The sequence below is a fragment of the Pinus tabuliformis genome, chromosome 1_2 (genome assembly GCF_031772625.1).
Source record: "Pinus tabuliformis cultivar Carrire ecotype Pingquan chromosome 1_2, CPIR1, whole genome shotgun sequence".
Classification (NCBI taxonomy): domain Eukaryota; kingdom Viridiplantae; phylum Streptophyta; class Pinopsida; order Pinales; family Pinaceae; genus Pinus; species Pinus tabuliformis.
In genome coordinates, this window is record NC_142298.1 from 533,166,148 (window position 1) to 533,179,793 (window position 13,646).

A 13,646-nucleotide genomic window follows, 5' to 3' on the forward strand; every position below is an offset into this window, starting at 1 on the left:
CCTCATATTGTGGTATCCAAAGCGACTATCGGTTTTCTAAATTTTTTTAGTTGTTAACTTTTATTTACTCTCAATATGATATTTATAATATTTACTACAAAGGGATAATTAATAATTATATTTTAAATGATAATTATAATTATATTTATAATATTTACTATAAATAATAATTATAATTATATATAAAGTAATAATTATAATTATAAATATGTTAATAGTATAATTTAATGTAGGTTTATCATCACCTTAATCAAGGAAAACTACGGTACCTAGAATAATCTGTTGGTGTTTTTGGTGGTTAACCTATTTTCTTACTTCCAAGGAAGACAACTCTTAGCCAAGCAAAAGAAATTTTAACGACTTACATCCGAGGAAGACGAAATCTTATCCAAGCAGAAGCAATTTTAGGGGCATACTCGAGTCCAATTAATAGTATAATTTACGTTGATAGATGGGTCTCAAAAAGGGATTTCAACCTTGGATTTCTCAATTTATGCAAATTTCACATTACTTCAATCACCAATTGAGCTGCCCCAAGGACTTAAAACGTTTTGTTTTTATTTTACATCTATTTTATACAAAAAAATAAAGTAACTAAAAAAAATCATTTATATTTGTTTAATGAGTAATATTATTACGAAAACTAATAATATTGATTAGATTTAATATTATTACGAGAACTAATAATATTAAATTATTTAATCAATTAGCTATAGATGATTTAACTTATGATTTCTTCATAAAAACTACTTTCTAATATTATGGGTCAAACCCTAACTAACAATATTATTATAATATTTAATATAATATTAAAATTATTATTCCATCTATAATATCGAGATGTAATATTTATTTATCACACAAAAGCTATTTTCTAGCTAACTTTATATTATCAAATTATAATATCGAAACATAATATTTATTTATTACATAACAACTAAATTATTAAACAATTTAACAAATTACCTAATGGCTAATTTCCAACCACTAACTCTTAGTAGTGATGCATCCTTGCTATTTATTCCCTCAGATCTATTGATTTCTCACCTTGTCCGTAAGATAAACCATATTAGTTGGTTCCAAATGTCGATCCAATCTCAACGATGTGATTAATTCGAGAAACTGATATATACATTATGGATCACAAAAGTCAACATATATAAACATTAAAATATATACTAATAACCAAAAAGAAAGAAATTATAGACAATGTCAATCATAATAAAATATTTCAATGACCATATTGAATAAAATATTTTGTTATCAACTATCTATATGTTATATAAAACAAATTAAATAAACAATTTCATATAGTTAAAACATTTGATTTATGTGTTATTCGAAATGAAATTGATTTATGATGTGTGTATATATATATATATCAAAATATTTGATACTAACATAAATGTATATTAGTGATATTAATTATAGATATTAAGATATTTTTTAATTAATATTTTTTAAATGCAATGTATTAATTGAAATGAAAGAGATACCACATCTACTATATATATAAAAAAATAAAAATTTAAAACAATAATAATATTTACAAAAATAAATTAACTTAAATACATTTTGTATTTAGGCTTATTAAATGCATAGATTTTTTTTTTTATAATTTATATATATTAAATTTATTAAATATAAGAAAAATTAAATTATATATATGTGAATAATTTAATTTATAGACATTTTTTTTCCATATAGAATTTTAAGTAAAAATGTGATTTTTGTTGTTTAAAATATATTTTTGAATAGATAAATAAATTCAACACCAAAAAAACACTCTAATTTTATAGATTAAATAACTTAAAACTTAAATTTAAATTTTTAAAAATCTCTTGATTAAATTAACCAAAATTAATGTCGAAAGAGCAGCTTCGTTTCGAGTTCCAATCTTCGTGGTCTGAAATTAGACTATATGACTTGTTGAAACCTCCACACATAAGACAACAGCCTTAAGACTCTCGTACTTTTCATCTGCCATCCTCGTTCGTTCTTTTCTTTTCAACTGGCTTAGGTTGTGCTGCGTATGAAATAAAAATTACAAGATGTCAGATGGGGCCAGTTGAATGTAATAACGCCAGAGGAAAACAATGAATTACATGCGGGTTCTTAAGTTTGAAGGAGAAAAGTGCAAAATAAATTTGTTATAAAACTCATGGAAAATGGTGGAAAGTCCTTCTAAGCTGGAGGTCCCTCATAATCGCTGATATATTAAATATCTTAAATAGAGCCCGGCATCTACTAATAACTTCCGCAACTCAAACAACTCGATACGAATTCCCTTTACATGACGACGTGATATTTATTTTGGCAAAGACATTTTCGAACGAGCAGATACATGAAAATATAGTCAAATAAGAATAACATACACCATTTCCATGGCCATTATTGCAAGACGATTTAGTGTTGTGTTCTAGGGAGGATGCCATTTGTCATGCGCCTTCTCTGTCACAATGGTGAATGACGTGGAGATCGATTTAGTGCTCATATCACACTCGTTCAGTATTTTGTGTTATTTGTCTAGATTGGTCATCGCATTAAATTGGCCTTTTAACGTTTCGTTTAGGGTTTTTTTCGGCTCGTTTTCTGCCATGACTCTTCCGCCCTGTGCATTCTTGTTCTGGTCCGATGTGTGGGCAATGCGCTCCCTCGACTATGGCTCTTCTGGTGTCACGACCCCAAATTAGTGTTCTCGTTTGGAGTGTCGTGCGGCACCGGCTAAACATTTATACTTAGGTTTTTCTTTCATGTTTTCTGAACTACACCTACAAACACCATTATTGTTGTTTTCTTCCATTATTAGTTATGTGCGGAATATTCATAACATACAACAGTACCAACAATGCTCAGCAAAAGACCAACACGATATGACAAATTTTATAATTGCATTTATAATATTTCAATGTACATATGTTACATAAGTTTCATAGGGAGGTCAGTGCACAGAACTCAGCCTGTACCCGTTTCTTTTACAATTTGATGTTCTGCCCACCATGCCGCTATCTACACGTTTAACCATTCCCACCGGCCACCGGCCACAAACCTTGCCTATCGCAACTCTTCGCACAACTCAACACCTCACCGTGTCCGCTCACTGCAACCTATCGTGGCACACCACCCTACCAACCCGTTGCAACCCGTCACAATACACCCCATGCCTGCTGTTACAATTCGGGTTTGCGGTCGGTACGCCTTGCGGCCTCCACTCGACTCGCCTGTTGTATCACTTGAATGCTATGATTGTTCACCCTGTCTGCTCGCCTTGTGGGCCCATCCTCGGCTCCCTCGCGTTGTTCACACTTATGATTTGCCGAAATCGTCAACCTCTTTGCACTGCGAACTTGGTTGATGTTCGATGGTTCAACCTCCACGCTCGACCATTCAATATCTATGCTCATCCGCTCACATGTTAAGTGGTGGGTCGTATCGCTTGCGGCGTCGGCCCACCAAGCCAACCCACCCTTCAAGATGGACATGTCCACATGTAATGTGTCAACCTCACCACAAGTTCGCCCACCACATCATATAACTCATTTGTTGCACTTCTCGACACTTAGCCGATTTTCTCCTCGCTCACCCATGCTCAGTTATATGCGTGTCGAGTGTGCACCCTCGTTGCACTTCCCACCCGTGTCTCCAAGTCTCTCTCGTTCAAACACCCGATTCAGGTCGCTAGGTCGTTCCTGCTCGTCACACTTGGGTTGCACCTGCCCATCGCACTCGGGAACCCCTGTATTGCGTTTTTCCTATGTGCGCTCGACTCACCTGAGGGCGGTGATGCCGACTCGGGGTCCTAACATCCTCCCCCACCATGAGTCATTGCCATCCTCAGCAATCCTATTGACTGCATCAACCCATCATTAAACTCAACACTCTCCTTTTTCCGTCTCCACACTGAATCCTTTGTTTCCCAACCACTCTCTTCCGTTGCATCCTTCCATCGAATGTAGAACTCCTTCTGTGAAACAATCCCAACACCTATAGTCCAAAGATCCAATATGTTATCCAAAATCAAGTGTGGCCTGTCCACAATCATGGTTGTTCCTCTCTATGGTGTTGTCCTCTCAGGATGATCTGCATCAATTCTACATCTCTCGTGTTGACTCATATGGAACAAAAGATATTTCGAACGCATGTGATTCAGAAGCTTCAACTCATAAGCAACTTCCACAACTCACTTCTTCACCTGTAATGGCCCTTCATGCTTCCTCGTCAAAGATCTCACAGTCCCTTTCAGTGGCTAAAACTGATCTGCAGTGATACTTAGAAAAGCCATATCCTCAACATCAAAGTGTGAGTCCAGTCTATCCTTATCTGCCCATTTCTTCATTCTCCCAGCAACATCATGAAGGTGTACCCATGCTAACTCCAAAGACTCCTCCCATGCTGTCAAGAACCTCTTTGGATGTTAACTCCTCAAAAATCCTCTCGGTAGCATAGTGTGTGGAGTAACTGGCACCTGTCCATTGACCAACTCAAATAGACTATACCTAGTTCTGAAACTCTTCTGCATGTATTTAAACTAAGCCACATCCAAGAGTTCAGGCCAATTCTTTTGATCAACCCTCACATAATGTCTCAAGTAGTCCTCCAGTGGTGCATTAATCTGTTCAGTCTGCCCATCTGTCTATGGATGGTAACTCAAACTCTGCAGCAACTCTGTCCCGACCAACTTGAACAAAGTGGTCCAAAATATGCCTGTAAATCATGGATCTCAGTCAGACATAATACTCAATGGCATTCCCCAATACTTCACAATGTTCTTAAAGAATAACTCAACAATCTTCTTGGCCCCACATGGTATCTTCGTCGGAATGAAGACGACATACTTGGAAAAACGATCAACAACGACCATAGTCCCATTATAACCCTGCACCTGCGGTAAATGAGTAATGAATTCCATCGAAACACTCATCCATGGTCTCTTTGGAATTGGTAAAGGCTACAAAAATCCTCCCTATCTCTAGTTATCTGATTTGTCCTATTGACAAATGTTGCACGTATGTACATACTCCTCTACATCCTCCCTCATCTTCTGCCAAAAGTACTCCCATTCCAACAATGCCAAAGAACGATGTTGCCCTAGGTGGCCAACCCATGGAGAATCATGGCAATCCTTCATGAGGTTCCTCCTAAGTCCAAATGATTTTGGAATGTAAAGTCAGTTCCCATTGAATAAGAGTCCATCTCGTAGGAAACAATTCCGAGTCTTCCCCTTCTTCACTTGCCTCAAATGCTCTTCTCCTGAACATTGGTCTCCACACAAGCTCGAAGTCTACTTTACATCTCATCAGCCATCTATACCTGACTCCTACTATGCTCAGCTATGTCCTCTCCCTCCTCAAGTGTAGCTAATTGTCCCTTCCTGCCGAGGGAATTTGCAACTGCATTGAGTCTCCCCGGTCTATACTCAATAGTCATGTTGAACTCTGCCAAGAAGTCCTACCAACGAGCCTACTTTGCTGACAACTTCGGTTGGGATACAAAATAGCTCACTACAACGTTGTCATCCTTGGCAACAAAAGGCTTCCTAATCAAGTAATGCCTCCATTCCTGTAAACAGTGGATGATCGCAATAATCTCCTTCTCATGAACTAGATACCGTCACTTTCTATCCTACAGCTTCCGACTCTCATATGCCATCGGATGCCCATCCTACAAGAGTACTCCCCCTATCGAAAAATCTAAAGCATCAATGTGCACCTCAAACAGTCTCTCGAAGTTAGGTAGCCTTAGTAACGGTGTTGTAACCATCCTCTTCTTCAAATCCTCAAATGTTGCTCCACACTTCTCCGTCCAATTCCATCGCGTGTCGTTCTTCAAAAGGTCTGTCAATGGTGCAGTCACCATGGAGTAGTCCTCTACAAACTTCCGCTAGTATTTGGTCATCCCTAAGAACACTCTCATATCATGGACATTATTTGGCTTGTCCCAATCCTCACTCGCTTATATCCTACTTGGCTCCATCCGTATGTGACCTTGGCCCACTATGTGTCCAAGGAACAAAATCTTAGTCTGGGCAAACATACACTTCGACTTCTTCAAGTACAATTGATTTTTCCTACCAAATCTAAGTTCCTCTTATGATCCAACATGTTATCACTAAATATCACGAAATCATCTAAGTATACTACCACGAACGAATCCAAATAAGGACGCAAAACATCATTCATCAATGTGCAAAATGTAGCAGGAGCATTTCATAATGTGAATGGAATGACAAGGAACTCAAAACTTCCATAGCTCATCACAGTCGCAGTATTCTTCTCATCCGCCTCTGCTATCCGCACCTGATAATACCCATGCCTCAAGTATAGCTTGGAGCATACTCAGGCTTTCACAAGCTTGTCGAAGAAATATGCAACAAGTGGCAAAGGATACCTATTGTTTATCATCTGATTGTTAAGAGCACGATAATCACAACACGTCCTCAACTCCTTCATATCTTTCTTCCTCTAGAACAATACTCGAGCGCCATATGGGGATCTTGAAGGTCGTATGAAACCTCTAACAGCGAAAGCCTTCAACTTTTGTTTCAACTCCTCCAACTCTGGTCCTGATAAATGATAAGGATATTTTTCCAAAGGTTGCTTCCCTGGCTCTAACTTAATGTTATGGTCCACTGCATGTCTTAGTGGGAGTACTTTCGGAAACTCATCGAGCATAAAATCTGCATATTTGTCCAATACATTGGAAATATCGATTGGAATAGCCATCCCCACTCCATCATCGTCCTCAACCTCGCTAATGACTGTCGTATATGTCTCAACATCTGAATATCGCCTCACCCTACTCATACTTAGTGCAGACACATGTTGCACTTTCACTTCCCTTCTCTACTGGTGAGTAGGTAAAACCCACGTCTGCATGTCTCTAATCAATATAATCCAGTCACAAAAGGGGATGGAAATTGCCTTGTTTCCCTTCAGAAAATCTTGCCCCAATATCATGTCAAAGTCATTCATCTCCATCACTATGAAGTCTAAACAACTCTTCCAATTTGCAATTCAAACTGGCACATTATCTGCCCATCTTGACACTTTAGCTCTCGAGTTCACCGCCTTGATCTCCACATCCTTTGGGAAAATCTGCAGCCTAACTTCCTTCACTAGCCCTATCGTCATGAAGTTATGTGTGGCACCTATGTCCACCAAGGCTTGGACGGTTCTTCAATGAATCTCCATGTCAAGAAACCCTAAACTATGCAGCCAATTTTTCTTTTGGTCAGAAACTTCAGCCTTCATACATCTCTAGTCTCTGTTGCATCCTGTTATATTGGCTCTGATACCATTTGTGATGAACCCAAATCGGTTTTCCCGTCTGGAGTGTCGTGTGGCACTGAATAAACAATCATACTTAGTTTTTTCCTTCATGTTTTCTGGACTACACCTACAAACACCATTATTGATGCTTTTTTCCATTATTAGCTATGTGCGGAGTATTCTTAACATACAACAGTATCAACAATGCTATGTAAAATACCAACACGATATCAAAAATTTTGTAATTGCATTTATAATATTTCAATGTACATATGTTACATAAGTTTCATAGGGAGGTCGGTTCACTGAACTCGACCTCTACCCGTTTCTTTTACAACTCGACATTCTTCCCATTGTGCCACTATCTACACGTTTCACCATGCCCACTGCCCACTAGTCGCAAACCTCGACTATCGTAACTCTTCACACAACTTGGCACCTCACCGTATATGCTCGCTACAACCTGCCATGGCACACTACTGTGCCCACCCGCTTCAACCCATTGCAATACACCCTGTGCCTGCTGTTGTAGTTTGGGTCTGTGGCCCACACACCTTGTGACCTCCACCCAACCCTTCTTTCGTATCACTTGAACATTGCCACTGTTCACTCAGTCCGCCCGCCCTGCGAGCCCATCCTCGACTCCCTCTCACTATTCACACTTTTGTTTTGCCGAACTCCTCAACCTCTTCGCACTGCGAACTTGGTTGATGTTCAATGGTTTAACCTCCACACTCGACCATTCAATATATATGCTCATCCACTTGCATGTTAAGTGGTGGGTCGTGTCGCTTGGGGCATCGCCCACCAAGCTGACCCACCCTTTAAGCTTGACACGCCCACATGTAATGCATCGACCTCACCACAAGTTCGCCCACCACATCATATAAGTCCTCTGTCCCACTTCTCAACACTTATCTCATTTTCTCCTCACTTGCCCACATTCAGTTATATGTGTGCAGGGTGTGCACCTCCGTCACACTTCCCAACCATGTTGTTGAGTTTCTCTCGCCCGTGTTGACTCTTTCGGGCATGTGCCCGCCTGAACGCCCAACACGGGTGGCCTAGTCACGCCTACCCGTCACATGGCCACCCATCGCACTCGGATCATGCTCGCCCATTGCACTTGGGTGCACCCGTGTCACGTTTCTCTTATGTGCGCCCGACTCACCCTAGGGTGGTGATGCTACCTTGGGGTCTTGCCATGTGGGCTCCAATAGTGGTTCACATGCACTGCCATTAACACGCCGCTCACTGGGATTGTTGTTTGGATTCGTTTGTGGGTTGTTTATGTTGCGTCTGTGGTTGGTTTACCTGGTTCGAGGGGGGTTAACCAGTGTGCTTGAGATTGTTTGTTTTGGTTCCTAGGGGGTTTACCAATACAGTTGTTGTTGTTTCGATTGCAAGGTCTATTATTTGTGAAGGAGTGGGAGATTCAATTTAGTTTAGTGGTGGACATGCAAGTTTCGAGGTCTGTTCCAGTAAGTGGTAAGGTTCATGGAGTTTTTTTAGGGATTTTGTTGTAATTTTTTTTTGGGTTTGTGACAAAATGTTAAGTTTTCTATGTTTGTGTTGTAGGAAAACTTTTTGGCTATTGCGGAAGCGATATAGTGAGGTTTGGGGAGATGTTTGTCCATGGTGGTGGCTTTCGAAACTCTCTAGTAGGATTCTAAATCCTTTCAGCCAAAAACTCTTATGTTTTTCAACACTTGAATTTGTTGTTGGGAAATTAGCTCTTGTTGCATTGTTCGGAATGGTCTATGGTTTAGGGTAGGGTTTTATGAATATTTTGTATCTTGGTTTTATGTATGACTAGATTTTTCTAGTTGGGCTTCATTTGGCTTCATTGCGTTGCGAGGGTTTTCCTAGCTACAGTGGTCTCACCGCACATGCACTTGGTTTGTCTGGTTACATATATCTTGTTTTTCTGGTTACTAATATCTTGAATACCATGTGTTAATTGCTATGTTCATGCATGGAAAATTTAAGAATATGGCATGTGTTATTGGTTGACCAATTTTTTAACTTAACTATTTAGGGTAGGGTTCGACAGGGTTTATGGTAGGGTTTTGTGAATATTATTTATCTTTCCATTTGGGCTTATGTATGGGTTTATGTATGACTAAATTTTTCTAGTTGGGCTTCATTTGGCTTCATTTGGATTCATTGTGTTGCGAGAGTTTTCCTAGCTACAATGGTCTCACCGAACATGCAATTTTTTTGTGTGGTTACAAATATCTTGTTTATTTGGTTACTAATATCTTGAATACCCTATGTTAACTATTGTTTTCATGCATAGAAAATTTAAGAATATGGAATGTGTTGTCAGTTGACCAGTTGTTTAACTTAACTATTTAATTTTGGAATAACCTTTTAGGAAGGGTTCATCATGGTTTGTGGTAGGGTTTTGTGAATATTGTGTATATTTCCATTTGGGCTTATGTATGGGTTTATGTATGACTAGATTTTTCCAGTTGGGCTTCATTTGATTTCATTTGTCTTTGTTGGGTTGTGATGGTTTTCCTAGCTATAGTGGTCTCACCGCACATGCACTTTGTTTATCTGGTTACATAAATCTTGTTTGTCTAATTATTTATACCTTGAATACCCTGTGTTAACTGTTGTGTTCATGCAAGTAAAATTTAAGAATATGGTATGTGTTGTTGGTTGACCAATTGTTTAACTTAACTGTTGAATTTTGGAATAACTGTTTAGGGTAGGGTTCGACAAGGTTTATGGTAGAGTTTTGTGAATATTGTGTATCTTTCCATTTGGGCTTATGTATGGGTTTATGTATGACTATATTTTTCCAGTTGGGCTTCATTGACTTCATTTGGCTTCATTTGGCTTCATTGGGCTGTGAGGGTTTTCTTGGCTACAGCGGTCTCACCACACATGCACTTTGTTTGTCTGGTTACATATATCTTGTTTGTCTGATTACTGATATCTTGAATACTTTGTGTTAACTGTTGTGTTCATGCATGGAAAATCTAAGAATACGGTGATTAAGTATTCATTCAAAAATTGAATACCCTATGTTAAGAGCTAGAAGAAGGCCCATCTAATATAATGGTGATTAAGGATTTAAACTTTAGAGTAAGCCTAGTTGTTGCTTCTACAAGTGCAGTTTCATGATCTCCTCTACCACAAAAGACAACCTTATGATGACCCAAAATCATATAGGCACACAAAAATTAATGTACTGGATACCTTAATAGTTCTTTTCCTTCAACATTTTGACCTCTAGTTGTCCCTTTCACAGACACTATCTCAGATAATTCATGAAATAATTTTTCATGAGCTGCTTTTGACTCCTTATCATTTATTGGAATAGCAAGTGTCAATACAACACCTAATGAATAATCCAGAAGCTTGTTGAGATACTCAATGTCTTAGCTTCCTGACTCCAATATCTGAGACAAGAGCTCCAAATCGATTCTTTCAAGGATTTCTTGTTTCCAACTTTCAGGAATCAATGAAAGAAGCTCATCCTTGACTTCTTTCACAGGTCTAACAACCCAATTGTGATTAGGATGATCCTGTGCAAGAGACTCTTCAACACCCTTCCAAAAAGCTTTCTCCATTGTCAATTTAACCTGTGCCTTAATTTTATGATAGCCTTTATTTATTCCACAAAGAATATCAGAAAATGATCTCTCTCTATCATGAAAAATATCATTGACCATAATTTCATTGTCATTTAACAATTTTGCCTCAAGTGCACCTGCCAATCTATTGCTAGAGTTAGACTTAGTACTGAAAGAAGTTTATGGTTCTAAAGTGCTTTTAAATAATGATCGGGCAACCTTATTTAATAATTTTAACAAGTGTTTGACATAGCTAAACCAAGTTTAATTATAATTTATAATTAAAACATTAAGAAAGACAAATCTAACATACATCCTATCTTCCACCCTGTGTGAAAATCTATCAAATTTAGGTATTTTTTATTAATAAGGAAATGTCAAATGGCTTCCCCATTTGGATTGTTGGTGTCGGTAATTTATAAAGAAAGCACATTAGTTTTCTTTAGAGTGTTGTGAGCTGTAATCTCACATAGGTTTTCTATTTTCCTAATATGGAGGTTATCCATGGGATTCACCCCATCATATATATACACATTCATTTCCTTTTGTGTTAAATAAAGTAGAAGGTTGCCTTTGCAGTCTGATCTTGGAGAATTTGAGACCCTTTCATGGTGTCAGAGCAGATCTGCAAGCCCCTTCTCTTTGTTTGATTGTTTCCATGGAATTTTGTTGATTGTTTGCTTGGAGTTATATCCTATAGATTAGACCCATATTTGATCAGTCTTGGAGCGGAATAATTGTAGATCGCAACATAAACCTCTATCTTATTTGTTGACGCATTCAACTGTTTTGTTGCCATTTGGTGGGGCACGTTCATCCTTCTGACTACTAGATCCAGATTGATTGCTCTGCTTTGCAATCATTGAGATTGTGGCACCCCTCCTTAGATAGTGCAAGCATTCTATTCAATCTGCATTTGGAAGATTTCTTGGATCGTGCCATAAGTTTGATATCCATCTATATTGATTTCTTTAGCCAGATTTTGCTATTTTTTGCAGCATGATGTGTTTTCTTCGGCATTGGAAAATTGCCATTGTGCATTTAAAATTCAGCATCAGAACTACAAACCATCCATATGTTTTCCACCAAAGGGTTAATTGTGGATTTTTTTTTCCAATTTTTTGTTGTTGTGGGATTTTATTTGAAGGGGAATTTTTTATTATTTGTGATAATATGGCTGAATTGAGGACTATTGAGCTCCTCAATCCCAACAATTATCATACCTGGAAGCTCAAAATGCAACAACTCCTGCAATCAAAGGGATTGTGGCAAACTTTGGCAAAAAATCAACTCACCTTCACCAAAGAAGTGGAGAAGTTTGCTTACAGAAACAAGCTTGATGAAGCCATGGGGTTAAATGGGCTTCATGTTTCATAGGGTTTGTTATTCCATCTTGAAAAACATGATACTCCGAAGAAAAGTTGGGACAAGATGGCCTCTCTATTTGGAAAAATAAACGGGTTCAAGGCCTTATAATTGGAAGCTGATTTTTCTTCATTGATCCCTACTAAGCATGCCTCTATTGAAGACTATCTTGTCAAATTCCCATCATTGATTGCACAACTAAAAGTATGTGAAGACACCAAATCAGACAGTGAGTGCATTTTCCTGATTTTATCCAAGATGAAGGGTTCGTATCAACTATTTTCTTCTACATTTTATTCTACAATGGATGCACTTGGTGATAATTTCAAAATTCCTTCTTTTTAGTTATTTTTTGAACACTTAACAAGAAAACAATCTAAGCTTTAGTAGTTAGATTCTCTTTCTAACTCAACGTCTCAAGATCTTGTAGCACATATCTCTAAAGGCAAATCCAAACCTAATCCTCAAAAGAAGAAGAATTCTACTCAAAGTAGTAAGCCTCCCTCCAAACCTCAGCAAAAGTCAAATCCCTCTCCATCCACTTCCAAGTTCAAAATGTCTTCCTCCAAGCCATAGAAGAAGACGTCAAATGAAACCTGCAACTTGTGTGGAGGAGAAGGGCATCTAGAATCCAAGTGTTATAAGAAAATTGAAGCATTGAATGAACCGATGAAGCAACATAATATTTCTGTATCCAAACCCTCTTCATTTGGTAGAAGGCATGCTTTATCCCTGATGAGCATGCCTCTATTGAAGACTATCTTATCAAATTCCCATCATTGATTGCGCAACTAAAAGGATGTGAAGACACCAAATCAGACAGTGAGTGAATTTTCCTTATTTTATCCAAGCTAAAGGGTTCGTATCAGGTATTTTCTTCTACATTTCATTCTACAATGGATGCACTTGGTGATAATTTGAAAATGCCTTATTTTCAGTTATTTTGTGAACACTTAACAAGAAAACAATCTAAGCTTCAACAATTAGATTCTCTTTCTAGCTCAACATCTCAAGCTCTTGTAGCAAATATCTCTAAAGGAAAATCCAAACCTAGTCCCCAAAAGAAGTAGGATTCTACTCGAAGTAGTGACCCTCCCTCCAAACCTTAGCAAAAGTCAAAGCCCTCTCCATCCTCTTCCAAGTTCAAAATGTCCTCCTCCAAGCCATGGAAGAAGAGTTAAAATGAAACATGCAACTTGTGTGGAGGAGAAGGTCATCGAGAATCCAAGTGTTATAAGAAAATTGAGGCATTGAATGAACTGATGAAGCAACATAATATTTCTATATCCAAACCCTCTTCATCTGGTAGAGGGCACGCTTTATCTGCGTGAGATTTACATGCATTCTCAGACAGCTATATATTTGACTCAGATGCATCTCATCACATGACTCATTCCAGTAAGTTTCTTCCATCTCCATTTGATTG